The sequence below is a fragment of the Rattus norvegicus genome, chromosome 9 (assembly GCF_036323735.1).
Source record: "Rattus norvegicus strain BN/NHsdMcwi chromosome 9, GRCr8, whole genome shotgun sequence".
Taxonomy (NCBI): domain Eukaryota; kingdom Metazoa; phylum Chordata; class Mammalia; order Rodentia; family Muridae; genus Rattus; species Rattus norvegicus.
Genome location: NC_086027.1, coordinates 98,474,488 through 98,489,026, shown reverse-complemented (window position 1 = coordinate 98,489,026; position 14,539 = coordinate 98,474,488). Strand labels below are relative to the sequence as shown.

At 48.4% G+C, this 14,539-nt stretch overlaps 2 long non-coding RNA genes across 4 annotated transcripts; both read left to right on the top strand.

The window, feature by feature from the left end:
* Positions 1–664: 664 nt before the first annotated feature.
* LOC134480409 (uncharacterized) lies at positions 665–3,818 on the top strand. The gene is made up of 2 exons (XR_010054866.1): positions 665–792; positions 2,829–3,818. It is a non-coding gene; the product is annotated as an uncharacterized LOC134480409 (long non-coding RNA).
* Positions 3,819–7,997: 4,179 nt separating this feature from the next.
* LOC120094743 (uncharacterized) lies at positions 7,998–12,095 on the top strand. 3 transcript variants are annotated; one of them, XR_005489320.2, is made up of 4 exons: positions 7,998–8,513; positions 9,251–9,372; positions 9,964–10,194; positions 10,276–12,095. It is a non-coding gene; the product is annotated as an uncharacterized LOC120094743 (long non-coding RNA). The 3 variants fall into 3 exon arrangements; XR_005489321.2 differs by having other exon boundaries at positions 8,005–8,513; positions 9,964–10,067; XR_005489323.2 differs by lacking the exon at positions 7,998–8,513 and adding an exon at positions 8,523–8,672 and having other exon boundaries at positions 9,964–10,067.
* The last annotated feature ends 2,444 nt before the right edge of the window (positions 12,096–14,539 follow it).

The window sequence follows — 14,539 nt, the reverse complement described above, 5'->3', positions numbered from 1 at the left end:
AAAGAAATTGCACAAGAGAAAGGAAATAGATTTTCCAGAATGTTCTACAGTTTCTCTGCCCTAAATAGGAAGCAACACAATGGGGCTTTTGACATAGTGTGATTCATTAGAATAGTAAGCAGGGTCAAGGGATGAACACGTAAGTCATACAAAGTCATACACACTTGTCTGTGGAAAAGACCCACTGGCAGGGACGCTGGAGTCAGGAGTGGAGGCACATTCTGGGATGAGGTATAACGCACCATCATGTGTTAGTATAATGGCCACCCTAATGATATTTGGATATTTGACAGCAGTTTGGTTATCATAAACCATGTCCTGTTCTGGCCTCCAGAATGAAGAAGGTGGTTCACAGGGAGGCTAACAAAATGGACAAATATTTGGAAAGCAAGACAAATGGGGCAACTGTGTTTTGCTTTGTTGAGTGAGTAAAGGACTCCAATCGCCCAGCTCTGAGAAAAGAGCAGCATTGCACAGTTGTAAAGTATTGTTTCTTTACTCTTCAGGGACCAGAGATTGAAAAATATACATCAGCCTCTGGCACTTAGGTCACACTTTCAGCATTAATTATTCGAGACTGGGGTTCAAAGTTCTTGCATATTTAACCAGACTTTAAAGATTCCATCAAAATCCCCTGAGGTCTTCTACAGAAAGCTGGGGAAGGCTGAGGGTCACGGTTATCTCTGTCGACACCCCAACACTTGGAATATTTCCTTGTCTCAATTAACAGGGGTTGCTGTGTTGCTAAGAGGATCCTGCAGACATTCACTGGCACTCCACAAAACATTGCTGGTAAGTGACTAGACTACAGGAGGGCTTCAAGGGCATAAAACATTACCCCCAACATATGTGACATCAAGATCTATTATGGTGGGGCTGGGGAAAATGGTTTAGTCAGGAACATGCTTTCCTGAGTTTAGATCCCAGTTCTCACTTTTAAAACCTGGACATTCAAGCACTATGGAGACAGAGACAAGCATATCTCTCTGAGTTTGAGGGTAGCCTGGTCTACAGAGTGATTTCCATTGGCAGTCAAGACTTTGTCACAACTCCCCGTCTTAAATAATAAGGTAGAGAGTTGCTAAGGAATGACACTTGAGATTGACCTCTGGACTACACACACACACACACACACACACACACACACACACACGTTCACACATACATGCAATCATATGCCCACCTCCACACACATACACATAAATACAACACGGTGATGTACACACAAGTGTTTCTGCCTGAGGCCCTGTGCATCCTGATGGGTTGGACACAGATAACTCACAGACATGGATGGACTCTAATCTTGTCTTGGGTAGGACTCTACTTTTCAATGAACCTCAGTTTCTTTCTGTGAAGTCAAAAGCGATGATCTACTGCTTGGCAGTCATGATAACGTCGTCTGTAAAGGGTCTCTACAAGGCCAAGCAATGACTGAGCAAGCCATGAATTTAAAAAAGACAGCATATCAGAGAGTTACCTAGAGTGGTGTCCAAGCAAGGTACCTGGATTCATGTTCTCCTCGACTTCGTAAGGAAGATAGATGCTCTTTAGAGCTAGTGACTGAGCATGCCTGTGTCAGGGCAAGACCCAGGTTGGAGAGATAGCTCGGTGGTTAAGAGCATTGACTGTTCTTCCAGAGGTCCTGAATTCAATTCCCAGCACCCATATGGTGGCTCACAACCATCTGTAATGGGATTTGATGCCCTCTTTTGGTGTGTCTGAAGACAGCTACAACACACACACACACACACACACACACACACACACACACACACACACACACAATCTTATTTTTTAAAAAGGGCAAAACCCAATATCAAAGATTACAAAGAAGTGGGGGAAGGGGACGTTCATGCTGCCATGAACATGCTAATCTAGACGCTAGCTCCTAATGGCGTGCATAGTAGAGGAATGTCCCAGTATTGCGACATTTATGACTAAAATATCAGTCGCAATACTGATTGCTACAGAAGAATATTCCTCCTATCTTCTGACTTCAAGTCATTAATTGAGGAGAAACATCTAACTGTCTGCCTACACTGTTTTCACAAATAAGATTGCTGTTATCTGAAAGTCAGGAGAGTTTGGAATGTGGTAATCTTTGCTCTGCCAGAGATCCTCTCTCATTCTTACACCATGGGAGCAGAAGGCCCTTTCTCCTGCGCTGTGGTGGTTTTGATAGCCCAGGTCCTTGTTCTCCTGTCTGAATCTGTACAAGGTTCAAGTATAGAGCCTCATTGTTATCCCAGGGAGACAGCAGTGGGACAAAGTTGAAAGTCTCAGATGAGGGGAGGAATGTCATGAGAACACACAGGGACAATGGAGAGTGGCAGGTGAGGGCCACCTCAGATTTCAGACCCTGTGTGTCAAGAGACAGTAAGAGGTTTGCCTTAAGGAGCAGAGAGCCACTTGGGAGAGAGGAGCAGACAGGACAAGAGACGGGGCATCTCAGGAATCATGGTGGGGAGGGGTGTTCTCAGATGGGCCTCATTTAGGAAAAGCAGCTGGCACTTGGTAAATCATGGAAACCAAGGAAATAAAAGCCTTTGCCAGGGTTTGGGCCTTCCTAGCTACCCTGTGGGGGAGGGCTCCTTTGAAAGCCCAGTGCATGCTAGTGCCCACAGATGAGAGCCCTACTCAAGTTCCCTCCAACCCTTTAGAAAGCAAGAGTGAATCAGCTTTCACCCCCGAGGTTTAAAAGCTTATCCTGGCAATCCCAGGTCGTGATTCTTGGCTTCCCAAAGACCTTTCGATGGTGATGTCATTATTAAGCATTTTGCTTGGAGTCTGGGTGCAGTCGCTCACTGGATTGCCTTTGTCTTCCTCAGCAGTGAAGTCTCCTGACCTAAGAAGGAGTCACCCAGACCAGGGCTACATTTTGGAAGGAGGAAGGGCCTCCAAGAGGGCCAGTGTTTCCTTGATGCTGGTCATAAAATGAAGTTTGAGTGGTACCATTCCACAAGAATCAGAACAACGTGGTAAAAAAAAAGAAAGAAACAAAGAAACAAAGAAACAAAGAAACAAAGAAACAAAGAAAGAAAGAAACAAAGAAAGGAAGGAAGAGGAAAGAAAGAAACATGGAGCCATTTCCTGCCCACTCCGGGTGCCCATTATCCTACGCCAGTTGTCAAAGACATGCTTGGGAAATTGGAAGTGCACATGGCAGCCACAGGCCCAGAGGCTGAAGTCAATACAGTCATTGTTCATTTCAAAGTCCAGTTGCATGAGCAGGAGGCGATTTTATGAGACACAAATTATAGCTCTTATTAGCCAGTGTTGAAAAGGATGCTAGAAATGAGTCGTTGTGCAGAAGGTGGGCAGAGAGCTGCTTCAGAATTATTAAGCTCAGTATTTAAAAGGAAGAGAAAATGCCGGTAAATGCTACGTCTCTCTTCTTACTGGTTTGTTCTTTCAGTAAAACCATTGGTGTGAGATTAGGTTTCAAGTCTACCTAGAAAGCTGTAGGAAAAGTGAATACCATAACCTTTGGCGGATTTAGTTTCGCCCCGGATATTCTGAAGTTTTCTTTGTCTACGTACAGTATCTCTTGTCAATATAATATAGTTAATGGCCAGGAGTTGCAGGGAGCCCCGCTTTTCACTCCATCTGCCTCTGACACATTGAGTTTAACTTAATCAGGGTTTGAAGCTGATTCCTTGGAGCACTTTCCAGGGCCCTTGTGTAAGGGGGGAAACTTTCCCACTCTCGCAAGACATAAGGTTGTGATTATGGCAAATCTCCTCAGTGACACGCCCCCCCCCACCATCCTTCCTGTGGATTGAGTTTAATCTTTGTTTCAAATACACTCATTCTTCAGAGTTTTCTGTGTCAGGCATCAGCCAAAGCCCTCCCCACAAAGTAGGCCATGTCTCCCCCTGAACTCTGCACCTCAGCATTGGTCCACTAGGGAGAGTCAGCTGGGGTCATTGCACTGCCAGCAGCAAGGCCAGAAGAGCTGATCTGAGGTCCTCCACAGATGGAGCCTTCTATGAGGGGCATCAGGGTCACCTCAGAGAGATTATTAGAGCAGTGCCCTTCAGAGAAAGAATCCCACCAGGAACTTGTATGGCCATGTGCTCTTGGATGGCTTCAGTACTCTGAAGACCACTGACTGGAATGGGTTCCTCAGCTCTCATGATTGTGAACTATGGTCTGGGGTCTTTCCCAAGCCCTCAGTGCTCCTGCCTGTGAAATGGAAAGGGATCATGGAGATACCATGGGAGCAAAGTAAGATAAAACACAAAATGTGTGTGTCCAGCAGCCAGGGTAGAGGAAGGGGTGACCTATAAGTACCAATGTGTGGCAGTCTTTACTAAGTAGAAATCATTCTAATGGCTACCTCAAAAGCTGTTGGGAAGATTGAGGGAAGGAGGCACAGCAAATCATAGAGCAACTTGGGTTGCAGTAAGTGATACACAACAAATGGTCCAGGGGTGGGACCTGCTACCACCGTATGCTACAGGCCCTGCGGTTTTGACTCTCATCTCATAGACCCAACTGAGGCCTTGGAGATGACCATAGGAAGTTGTATTGACATCATTTGTGGACCACGCCTAAGATTAATCAATATTTGGGTGTGGAGAGCCAAGATGTAGGACAGATGTCCAGGCCAATTGTGGGAGTCTTAAAAGGCTGTGGGATACCAGAGGGATAGGGTGGATCTCTCTGTTGTTGAGGGAGGAATGAATCCTTGCTAGTTACAGGATCCAAACATTTTCATAAATTCTTCCTGTCTTGCTCAGAATCTGGTCAGCTTGAGCAATCTGTAACAGGCACTGGAGGGAAAGGGAGGAAGAGGCTAACATGGGATGGTACTGCTGAGGGATGCGGTCTAGTGCCAGGGAAATGTTAGTGATCCCCAAAACAGATAGGAGCTGATTCGATGCAACTCACAGCATCGTCCTGATTCTATTCAAGCTAGCTTGCATGCCCCCGACCCAGCACACCACCATTATGCAGGATGAGGGGAGGGACCTGGATATCTATTGGGGCAAGGGGTGGAGTAAGTGTTCAAGCATCTAACTGGAAAGCTACTGTGGCCTTTAACATAATTGGCTGGTGCTGGGAGTCATACCATGAACTTAATTTCCTCTCTCTGCATTGGTGGTCATTAGACAAGGGGTGGGCTTACAACCTGGGGGTGCAGGTTTGTTGGGGGAATAACCTAGAGATGCTGGTCTTGTTGAGGGTGTAACCTGGAGACTCTGGCCTTGTTTTGGATTAGCCTAGAGACTGGAGCTAGGCTGGGGTTTGGGTGGGTGAGGGGTGGCAACCTGGAAACTAATGCTAGGTACCAGTCTGTTAGAATTCACACTTAGGTTAGGTTCTCTAAAATGGAGTCTGAACTTAAAAGATTTGGCGTCTGAGCGGCACTGAGTCAGACAGGGTTTCTGTGGAATAGAGTTGAAGAAAAGGCATCAGTACCTGAGGGGAATTCTGTACAGGAATCAGTCAACCAGTCAGAAAAGAGTCCCATGATTTGCTGTCACCAAACAGTGAAGCCAAACAGCAACAACCACAAAAACAACAACTACAAACCAAACTAAACAAAACAACATCAAACTCTACTGGTATCATTTATCCAAAAGCCCTAAAAGTGTCTGGCTCATGGTGTAAGTCTAGAGAGTTCAAAGGTCAGAGCAAAAGCTCTTCCAAGAGAAGATGGATGGACCATTTATCCTGTGTCTTAGCTCCCTTTCCTGTTGGTATGATTAAAGCACCTTAAGGAAGGCAACTTGGGAGAAAGAGTTCATTCTCACTCATAGCTCAGGGTTTAGTCTACCACAGTGGGAAGCCATGTTTGAAGCAGTTGGTCACATTGCACCTTCAGGAGCAATGAGTCCTGCTGCTCAGCTCCGTTCCTCTGTACAAACCAAGATCCAATCAGAGAATGGCACCACCCACAGTGGGCGGGTCTTCCCACTTCAATTAATACAATCGGGATAATCCCCCACAGGTATGCCCATTGGCCCTTTTCTCAGATGATTTTAGAGTCTGTCCAGTTGACAATTGCCACTAGCCACCACACCCTTTTTGAGACTCTGTCCGCCTTAGGTCCACACAGGATTGGATGGAGCCAACTCACACTGGTAAGGATAGACATTATTTTCAGCCTATTAATTCCAGGGTTAATCGCTCCCTAAGACAGCTCCTCATACACATTAAGAAATAAGGGTTGGCCAGCTTCTTCGCTTCCCTTAGGTCACATTAACTGCCAGTGGTCTGCATAGTTAATGTAACACTAACGGTCACACTGCCCATCACTCCCTCTCTAATGAAAGAGGCTGGACTAGACTAGGGCTCAGACCCTACCTGGGCTCTGGACTCTGCCAAGGTCTACTTTAGAGGTCAGGTCAGGTGTAGGCGCTCATCTGAAGAACGCGAGTGTAGGGATCCCTTCATCTCAAGACTTTGGTCCATCTCTTCTGCAGCCATTAAAGGCTCATACCCCAGCGCCTTTCTCTGTGGTATTACAGCAAAAACTGCCCCTTGGGGAAGAAGCAAGCCCCTTGTGGTATGTTATAGAAACAGCATGTGCTTGATGTTGAAGCTTTAAATACTGGGGACACGTCTCAGCTAGTACTGAACTATCACTAATAGTAAACTTGGAAAGAGACCTCACCCCTCACTCCGAGTGTATTTAACATGATTTCTCCCCCTTCCCCCTTTACTTTTCTCTGAGCTGAGATAATTTTACCAGTCCTCTCAGGAGCTTCTCAAGGGTGGCAAGGCTCCTGCTTTATTGTAGCCTTCCTTCTGTAAAACGCAGGACACAGGAGGAAGTGTTTAGGAAACCCAACCCAGACCAGGCAGCATGCAAAGGCCTCGGACTCTGGGATAGGCATCCAAGCTTAGAAGCTACATAGGACCTAGCATCAACCACTAAGGTCAGGTCCATAGCATCTCCAGGTGGCCAAGGTCAGCAACCAGATTCACAGATTCAGAATAGTTGGTGGGCTGGTACAGGACACAGGGACCAGGAAATAGGCTGCAGACACTAGGGGGAACCTGACTCATTGCTGCCAGGCGCCAAGAAGTACCAACCACAGAATTACCCTCTGCTCGGAGAAAAATGTTAATCGCTCCCACGTGCCTGCAGCTCATAGCAACACAATGCTCTCCACGGAGTGCACGCAGGCTTTCTGCTCCCTGCCCTACCTCCTGTGACTCTGTAAACACGGGCCGTGCCAGGCAGGCGCTCTCACTACGCCAGGCAGTGATTTGTCTCAGCGAGGATTTGAAATGTCTTTCTGGCTTTCATAATGTTACAAGGAATGTGGGTCTGCAGGAAGCTTTGGCGGATTTGAAATTCAGGGCTCTGAATATCTGGGCCTAGGCACTGCCAGCCCACAATGTCCCTTGGACAATTGTTGGTGACCCTACAGTCAGGAGAATCCCCAGTGAGTCAGGAGAATCCCGAGTGACAATAGATGAGTGTCCATATGGGGAGACCTCCCAGAGAGAGGCCTGGCCCCCTGCCTTCATCATGGCCCTCTTCCCTCAGGTCCTGTAGAGGGCAGGATGGCAGAAGGAGTGAAGGCCACATGGAGGCTGTTAGCTCAGGTTGTCATGTGCCGAGAAACACTGGATTTTGTGGATGTGCTACAGCTGTGCTGTCAGTCTTGGCTAGCAGCAGAGAGACAGGAAGTTCATGACCATGAGGAAACTCCATCGTTTGAGGTTCGGTCAACCCACAGAGTCTGTCACATCCCAGTGATGGAGCCTTTGGTAGAAGCCTTAGCCAATGTACAATGTGATCTCTGAGCATCCAGGGAGATTGGTTCCAGGGTTCCCAAGAACACAGTCCTGTGCACCTCAGAACTCTGCAGACAACTCGAAAGACCTTACTCCCTAAACATCTAGACGTCGTGTGAGTCATTATTACTCTCGAGTCTTTGTAAAAACACTCAAGAAAAGCATGTGCACATGTTTGGTAAGAATGCAGTGCCTCTGCCCAGGGGTGGAATTCCTCCATCTACTTACAATCCAAAATTGGTCGCACCTTCAGATCAGAACCTTCAGTGCTAGTGCTGTTCTGCAGGCACACTCCTTCCTCCTCTTCCTCCTCCTCTTCCTCCTCCTCCTCCTTTCCTTCTCTCTCCTCCTCCTTCTCTCTCTCTCCTTCTTTCCTTCTCCTCCTCTCCCTTTTCCTCTCCTTTCTCTTCCCCCTCCTCTCCCTCCTTTTCCTCTTCCTCTCCCTTCTTTTCCTCCTCCTCCTTTCCTTCTCTCTCCTTCTTTTCCTTCTCCTCCTCTCCCTTTTCCTCTCCTTCCTCTTCCCCCTCCTCTCCCTCCTTTTCCTCCTCCTCTCCCTTCTTTTCCTCCTCCTCTCCCTTCTCCTTCTCCTCCTTCTTCTTCCTCCTTTTGTCTTCCCCTCCCCATTCTTCTGCTGTGCAGCCATTTTTATTGCTCATGGCTTTCTGTTGTTTGTTTCCTGGCTAAGTTCACTATGTAGCAGAGGCTGGTCTTGAACTTCCTGGTCCTCCTGACTCCATTGCTGAGTGCTGAGGTTAGAGGTATGTTACAGCACCCAGACCCTTATCATTTTCTACAGACAGAGAGAAGCTTGGGGAAGAACCACACTATTTATGATCGTGAGAGCCACAGAGCACAGTGGATTCTTATGGCTATGTGTCTCCATACACCAGTGTGCTGGCTGAGAAGGGAGCTTATGGGTGAGTGGTGGTTTTAAGATATGCCCGTGGATTCTTGGGCACATGTTCTTTAAGAGCTGGCTTAGTCCCTTTCCTCTGGAATGGGGGCTGTGCTGTGTGAGCCTTTCTACCACTGAAGAGAGTTTAGCAGAAGTGCGATATTTGGCTTCCAAAGACAGGTTACCCAAATCATCCAAGCATGTCCCTCACTTTCTTGAGTCCTCTCGAGGGAAGCCAGCTGACAGCATAAAGTTACTTAGGCAGCTGGATGGAATGATCCAAGGCCAAGGAGCTGAGGCCCCCAGCAAGCAGCCACAAGGGTTGGAACTGCCTGCCAAGAGCCCTGTGGGAGAGGCAACCCATCCAAGCCTTCAGATGCCAGCATCTTGCCTTAAGCCTGGAGCCAGAGCCTTCTGGCTAAGTTCCTTGGGATTTCCCCGTGCACAGACACTGTAGGCAAAGATGTTTATTGCTTCAAGTCACTCAGTTTAACAGTGATTGGCACGTAGAAATCGAAAACTAAAACAACATGAGTTACAAATTCGAGAAACAGCTATACAGAAAACACTGCATGTGACTTCCTTTTGTCTTCACCCCAGTCCCCAACAGGGGCAGCCAGCTGGGGTTATGGTACACAGCCTCCTGCCCAGGACTGGTGAAGCCAGGAAGGCTGCAGGAGGTGTAGAGCTACTGAACATCTTAACCAGGGAAGCAGAGCCAGGTAAGGTTTGAATGTGACGTACCTCTCACAAGATTCCCAGATGGTAGTAATGTTTGGGGAGGTCATAGAACCCTGGAGAGGTGTGGTGTAGCAGGCAGAAGTAGGTCACTGAGGACTGGAATGGGGTCAATGTGGGTTCTGTAGACTAGCTATGTCCAATAGAATCTGATGCTCTGTTTCCTAATTGGTGGTGTCTTAGTTAGGGTTTTACTGCTGTGAACAGACACCATGACCAATGCAAGTCTTATAAGGACGTTTAATTGGCTTAGAGGTCAGAGATTCAGTCCATTATCATCATCAAGGCAAGAGCATGGCAGAGTCCAGGCAAGCATGGTGCATCAGAGATGAGAGTTCTACATCTTCATCTCAAGGCTGCTAGCAGAATACTCACTCCCAGGCAGCTAGGACTGGGGTATTAAAACCCAGACCCACAGTGACACACCTACCCCTATAAGACCATACCTCCTGATAGTGCCACTCTCTGACCCAAGCATATACAGACTATCACAGGTGGGAATATAACTGGCTCCCACCGCAGTAGCCAGAAGCCCAGCAGGATGGAACTGTGAGAGAAATGCTTCTTTTTCTCAGGTGTTTGGTCACGGAAGAGACATCAATGAGACATGCATGGAACCCTATTGGGCTTGCACAGCAGACCGAGCTACCCAGAAGCTTTATGAAGAGAGCTGAAGTAGGTGAGAAGAGAAACCAATGAGAGGCAGAGTTGCAAAGATGAAGACATACAGACAATCCAGGGAGGAGTTCAAGGAGCCATTAAAGGAACCTACGGGGTTTCCTCCATTTCCTTCCGCCCCCAATAAGGTTAGGTGTTCAGGAACTTTTAAAAAATGAATGTGACTTTGGTGACCCAACACCCATCCAGGCCTCCATCTTTCTCTACAGATGCTGTGGCCCAGATGGATGAAGGAGGGTCCCAGCTTCTACAAGCACATGAGCACAGGACCTATCAGGAGCAGCTGGGCCAGACTTCCGACACGCCCTGTTAACATCGAGCATTTATCACACTTCCGACTGCCAGATTTTGTGCTAAGCCCTGAGGCGTTTTACATTTTCTCTACATTCCTTCCTGCTAGGCACCTTCTCGATTCATGTTTCACAAATTAGAACAGGGGTCCATAAACTGCTCCCTACAGGCCAAATCCCACTGACACTTGTCTGTGTAAATATTGGGGGAGCTCGGCAATGTGTGTCTACACGGTGTCTCTGGCTGCCTCCAGGGGCAGCAGCTGAGTGAGTGGTCACTGGGTTGGAGATGCTCCGACCCTGATTTTGAGCAGATGGGCAGGCTGAGTCATGTGGAACCAGCAAGCTGGGTGTGCCCTTGATCCGGCCTGCCTTCGGGCTTGCTTTTTATTATGCTGAAGGGGACTTTGAGGTGGTTCTTCTCTGCTGTCCCTTCAGCACAGAGCGGGACCACTTAGGGAAGCTGCAGTGTGAGGTCTCTAGAAGCTCCCAGCATGGTTTGAGGGCCAGTGAGAGAGGATGTAACTTTGTTCCCAGGAACGTGACTGGTGGCCCTAGGGGACAGCTAATTACAGACTTGGGTTTGTGTGTGCTCAACTTCTGTCCTCTGACTATGAAAGAAAAAAAAAAGAAAGAAAGAAAAGAACAAAAAAGGAAAAAAAGAGAAAAAAAAAGGAGATGGGTCTCTTGCTTCTCCAGCTTAAACTCTTGGGACCTCTCATGGAGCAAACCCAGACAGAGAAAGAAAGAAAAGAAAGGGATTGGGGGAGAGGGAGGGTAGACAAGGACTCTGCCTGATGTCTGGGTGCTACGGAGTCTGTCTGTCAGAAACCTGTCCCCAGTGGTCTCCAGCTGGCCTACAAGTCTGCAGAGTTAACTTCCTGTGCTCTGGTAGCGGCATTCGGCTTCTGTTCTTTCCTAGTGGGCATTTTCCAGTATGGACCAAGATCCCATTCTCTCTCAGAGAGGCTCTTTAAAAATCTATTTTTTTTAAGCTGAAGGTGGTGGCACACAACTTAAATGCCAGCACTCAGGAGGGAGAGGCAGACAAATGTCTGAGTTTGAGACCAGCCTGGTCTGCATAGCAAGCGCTGGGCCAGACAAAGCTACACAGTGAGACCCAGTCTCAATTAAAAACAAAACAAAACAAAAACCAACACAAATCCTATCTTGTGGTTAGAAGCAGCAAAACTAAATGCAGACAGACCAAAGTGCAGAGCAGACAGGGGGCAGTGCCTGGAGAAGATGAGGCCATACCCATCCCAAGCTATGGTCCTCAGAGATGCTGACTGGACAAAAGGCTTTGGAAATGTGCAGGAGGATGAGTCATCGCACCTCCCAACAACGCCTACCTTTCGGGCAGTTCTGCCTTCAAAAACCATTTCCTCTAGTGGCCGTGGCTGAGATCTATCCTCAGGGCCCTAACGCCATCTCTTATCCTCCCGTGGCTTGGTCTGTCTGTCATGTGGACCTTAGCGTAGTCAGGCATCAACACAGAATCTAGAAGACAAAATTGTCAGTCTGGGTCCTCTCTGGAGAGGCTGTTAAACTCAGGCTCTTCCACCCCCCCCCCCCCGGGGAAACCAGAGCAGTGAGTGCCTGAGAGCATCCCTCTCTGGTCCTGTCCTTCCTCTTCCGTTAGCCGGAAAGGTTCTGGTCTCCAGAGTTCCTGGCCCATCCTAGGGAAGGGAAAGAGGTCACCTGAAATGCCAGTTGCACTTCAGGAGTGTGACCGAGTGCAACCTAGATAGTGGGGACAGGGGGTGGTGAGAGTGGAGGGGTTGGGGGGATTGTGGGGCGGGATAGGGATGGGACTCGTCGACATGATACAACCTGACTCAGTTTCTTGGAACTTTATGAGAGTCCCCATTGTAGTTTGCTCGGGAAATATCCACAACAAGCACTGCTGTTTCCAGAGGTCATGAAAACTTCTGAGGTAGAGAATTGAATCCTGGGCCTGGACTTTGCTGGATCGATCACCCAGCCCTACTTCCTGATCGCAGATACAATGTGGCCAGCCCTGCCAACTTGCACTCTGCCTGCATCGGCTTCCCTGCCATTACAGGCTATACTCTTCCTAAATAGTAAGTCCAAATGAACACCTCCTTCCTCAAGTTGCTTCGTGTTGATCTTTGGTTTCAGCAAAGAGAAAGTTAACTAACATGACCTCCTTGTGCACCAGAGCCAGGATTCAGGAAGTGGGGCATGAAAATGAGTCTTTGGGGGATTGCTTTGAGTTCCCAGTCTCAATAGGAGCTCGACAAAGAGGAAGACAAAGGAGCTGGGCCAGTAGCTGAATCTCCTTCTCCCAAAGATGTCCCTAAACAGGTTTTGGGTTAGTCCCCAAACCTCTTTCTTATAAGGTAAGGGCTTGGAGAAGTGGAGATTATCCCAGATCAACCAGGCTAGCTCCAGGTACCCACAGGGTCCGTAGGTGGGTGGGTGGGGTGAAGCAGGGAAGGAAGCCTGGTGGTGAGAGCAGAGATCAGAGAGCAATCCCAGATGAGAGCCAACCAGCCACGGCTGGCTTTGAAGGAGGAAGAACGAGCGAGGCTGATGCAAACATCCTCACTGTCCCGTGAGGGTAATAACACAGGCAGAGTTGTCAGTGTCAATAATGTCTGTGTCTAGTTTGCCTAGCTCAAATGCCCAAGGGTGAGAACCTTGAAAAATAGGTTTATTTATGCCTAGTTACAGGGGTGGGAGGGATGCTCCACGGAAGAGACCACGTGGTGCTTTAAATGCTTGGTCATCAGGGAGTGGCATTACCTGAAAGGGATTAAGGGTGTGAACTTTTTGGAGTAGGTGTGACATTATTGGAGGGGGTATGTCCCTGGTTGGGGGCTTTGAGGTCGCAAGGATCCAAGCTAGGCTCACTGGCACGCTCTACTTCCTGCTGCCTAGAGATCCAGCTGTAGAATCCTCAGTTCCTTCTCTGGTGCCTCCCTGCCTCGCTGCCTCCCTGCCTCCCTGCCTCCCTGCCTCCCTGCCTCGCTGCCTCCCTGCCTCCCTGCCTCCCTGCCTCCCTGCCTCCCTGCCTCCCTGCCTCCCTGCCTCCCTGCCTCCCTGCCTCGCTGCCTCCCTGCCTCGCTGCCTCCCTGCCTCCCTGCCTCCCTGCCTCCCTGCCTCCCTGCCCCCCTGCCTCCCTGCCGCAGTGAGAATGGACTATACCTCGGAAACTGTAAGCAAGCCCCAGTTAAATGTGTTCTTTTATAAGGGTTGCTGTGATCTTGGTGTCTCCTCCCGGCTATAGAACACTGACTAAGACAGATCACATCCTGCTCTCTCGGAGGACCAGAATTTAGATTCGGGCACCCACATTTGGAGGCTCACACATACGTGTAACTCCAGCTTTAAGTGATCTAAAGCCTTACTTTAACCTTCATGGGTGTTGGCTTACAGACAATTCCACTAGGTTCCTCCCAGGGCTTACATCATCATCTGCAGCTATTACCTGCCACTGCCAGGCATGGGCAGCATAGAAAACAACAGCTCGCCACTCCAGCTCTCTCTATTCCCATGTGCTCCAGGCAGTTCTCTCTCTCTCCCTCTCCTTCTCACTCTCCCTCTCTCCCTTCCTCCTTCCCCCCTTCCCGTCTCCTTCCCCCTCCCCACTCTCTCTCCTTTCTGTTCTTCTCTACGCTCCCTTCTCTACCCTCATGGCTCTGCTCCCCATCTGTCCACCTCTACCCCTTCTCCAGGCCCGCACTCCCCTCCCTTCCCCTAAATAAACCTCCCTTCATATCAGATCTGTTGCATGGCATAGTTTCTCAGAAGGACACCTTGGCTTGGGCCTGTCAGGCACCCCCTTACCTCATTATAATTCATAACAATGAGCACCAGCACACACACACACACACACACACACACACACACACACAGGAAAATAATAAATCTTTAATAAACTAGGATCATTGATATAGTTCCGCTATTAAAGTGCTTGCTGCCAAGCCTGATCACCTGAATTCAGTCCCCATAACCTATATCTGCATATATGGGCATGTGTGCATGCACACATATAATCAATAAGTCAACTAATCAATGAAAAAATGTTAGATAATAATGACTAGTTATGCAGTCTCAAGAGCATGACGTTCACATCTGCCCCTCTTCATTGGGAGTCTGGGAACTAGTTAAGTCCCATGAGACCTGAGTTAATCTTTTCCAAGCAGTGTTTCCATGA